Source organism: Apium graveolens, chromosome 4 (genome assembly GCF_009905375.1).
Source record: "Apium graveolens cultivar Ventura chromosome 4, ASM990537v1, whole genome shotgun sequence".
NCBI classification, from domain to species: Eukaryota; Viridiplantae; Streptophyta; class Magnoliopsida; order Apiales; family Apiaceae; genus Apium; species Apium graveolens.
Genome location: NC_133650.1, coordinates 111,506,755 through 111,510,068, shown reverse-complemented (window position 1 = coordinate 111,510,068; position 3,314 = coordinate 111,506,755).

The following is a 3,314-nucleotide window of genomic DNA, read 5'->3' as shown; positions in this document are numbered from 1 at the left end:
AAGAACTCTTGCCAAGTTCATAGTCGGACTACCTAACGTAGTACTGACAGTTAAAACCCTTATGGGAACCCTTATAAATGTAGCAATAGAAGCGTAGTTCGTTATCATATAGAGTAGCGGGACTCCGAACCCTGAGGTTGAGGAGCAACAACGCGATGATGTTTTATTACTCATTGGAGATCAGATTATGGATCCGATAGAGCGTCCTAACGCAGGACCGGATAATGTTGATATTGAGGATGTAGCGGTTGAGGAGGTTGTCCTAGAAGGGATAGTTGTTGAGGAGGATCCCAAGGAGGATCCTGAAAAGATTGGATAAAGGACCACTGATGAATTGATGACCATGGTTAGGTCGACTACCAGAGGTAGGATTGGTCGATCACTACCGGAGGTTCGTTCAAGTTGTAAAGATAGTAGCCCCTTAACGCGGCTTACTCGTAAGACTGAGAAGTTCGAATGGACAGAGAAATGCGAGAACAGCTTTCAAGAACTGAAGCAGAGGTTGGTAATGGCCCCTATGCTGGCGTTGCCGGATGGAAAAAGGAGATTTTGTGATTTGTAAGTGACGCTTCGCATAAGGAATTAGGGTGCTTCTTATATAGCACAGCAAGATAATCGCGTCTGCGTCAAGATAATTAAGGGAATTTAAAATTCGATATCCCCACCCATGAGCTTGGGCTCGTGGCAATAGTTTTGCCCTAAAGATTGGAGGCACTACTTGTATGGAGAGAAGTGCGAGATTTACCTAAGCCATAAGTGCTCTAGTACATTTTCACGTAGAAAGAGCTCAACATGCGCCAAATGAGGTGGTTAGAGCTAATCAAGGATTACGATTATGAGATTCTTTATCATTCGGGGAAAGCCAATGTGGTGGCTGATGCCCTTAGTAAAAAGGAGAGACTCTAGATGATAATGTCTTCGAGAGAGTTTATAAGAGTTTTTGAGAAAATGGAAATAGAAGTAAAGGTAACCGGAGCCGGTACCTAAAAGCTGTTTGAGACTGCAATAGAGACCGAATTATTGGAAAAGAGCATATTGTGCCAGAAAAAGTGATGAATGAAGGCAGAGAGCCAAAAAAATAGATATGAGATTAATACCGAGAAAGATGATAAGGGAATAATGAGGTATTCCTATAGAATTTGGGTTCCAAATGTTTAAGAGCTTAAAGGTGAGATCCTAGATGAAAGTCATAGTTCAAGGAATAAGATTTAGGGCAAACCCTGAACGTGATAGTCAGGGAGGTCGCCATCAAGATAGAAGGAACCCATGACATAATGGAGTGGAAAATGAGGATTTTAAATTAAAAAAAATGACCCCAATTATGGGGAGTAGGAAGAAATATTTAGACTAAGAAAGCAAAAGTCGAGCGAGATAAGGAGATAGTGTAAAAGCTTTAGAGCCAGAACAAAGGCAGTCGAGTATGATGAATTATGAATCTAAGATGTAAAAGTTGTCAAGATTCGTTCTGAGGACACGAATCCAGAATGACGGGATGGTTGAAATCAATGCTTATGTAGTGTTGGTTCATGTAATGGTTGTAATGGAAATGAAAATAAAAAGAAACTGAAGTGGAAAGGAATATAAAGGCGATAGAGTTGGAGGAATGATAAGGAAGATGGGTATGAGGAAACCCTAAAGACTCGTAGCAATAGAAATAGAAAAGTATGTAATCGTCAGGATGAGGGTGATTTACCATGAGTTAAAATTGATGGTTGAAGGCATAAGAGATACATATATTTTATCCCCTTTAAGTTGGGAGGATTCAAGGAAACCTTTAGATAGTTCGAAGGATAAATAATAAGACGCGGATAGACTAAGGAGACAAGAAAGTAAGAAAGTAGGAAAATTGGATGAAGGAAGTGACCTTCAAGAATGTGAAGTGTAAGACCGGTGGCTCGATACCCAGAAAGGGAGACGCCAGGTATGAAAGATATCCCAACATTGAGATGACTGTTGAGATAAACAACAAAAGTAAATAAGGAATTATTAAGAAGAAGTTCACGTTGAACACGACCAATATCTTCCAGAACATCCTTGTTATCGTTACCCAATTTAGGCAATAAAAGCGGATAACCGTTGTTATCTTTTGGAGGCCATATTGATTGACCTCATTTTGAATACAGATGTTATTGTGAAATTCAGCATATACTATCGAGGTGGGAATGGTTAAATAAGACACCCTTATCAGGGATATATGACTTGATTATCCATGGAAGGATGCATGTACCTTTTAAAGGTGGAATTAAGGATAGAACATCGGTAACTTAAAATAAATCCTAGGGGAATGCATAAAGGTTGGCATTTCACCCTTAATAGGGATAGTATGAGTTTTGACAGTATGAATTGGAAAGGATTAAGGTAATAACAACCTTTAAGAATCAGTGGAGAAATTTTTCAGAGGTATATAGACAATGGTTCTAGTAATAGTAAATGGTATTGTGATATGCCCTGTATCTAGGGAATACAGGAGGAACGATTGAAGGATAACCTTAGAAGTTTTACAAGGAGAAAGGAAATATTCGAAATTCTCAAGAATAAAAATGTTGATAAAGGAAATATGACATAATTATAATGATGCCAAGTGGGGCACGTGTTAAACCACGAGAAAGTATGGATCGAACCAGTAATGGTCGAAATTGTTCAGGGAAATTAGGACTTAAGAAAAAAAAAATGTTCTAAGTATGATTGAGAGTCAGTCTTGACAGTGATTAGCCTCTAAAGACTGAGGCAATAACTTATGGAAAAATGGTGATTTTTTTTCCATCTGATTTTAAGGAAAACATCTTCACTCAAGCAGTGATCGAAAATAAGGTAGAAAATTTATTTGGAGGTGGTTAAAATGACATTGACTGTAAGGAAATTTTACTATCAGGAAAGGCCAAAGAGGTGGCCGACACTTTAAAGGTAAGTGGATAATTATAGGCGCGTGTGCCAAAAGAATACAGTGATGATGGTTAAAAATGTGAAGGTTGAATTATGGTTTGGAAGATTGACATTCCTTCTGATGACTGTGCAATACCCAACCGTAATAGTAGTTGGTAAAGGTTTAATTCGTGTAATCGCCATGAGCGGGCTATTTATCTTAGGAGGTCCTATCTTGAGATAAGCATATTTCAAAAAGGACTAGACGAACCTTTGAGTTAAGTCTTCTATTTAAGGTATATGATTAAGAATGGTATTAACCTGCTATCTTTGCTTTGATTGAAACTCTTCTGCACTTTTATCTGCTTCATGACATGAAAGTACGTCAGAGTTTGGAGTGTTCTTCATGAATTGTGATTGGTGGTTATGTTAACTCCTTAGGAGAATTAGAT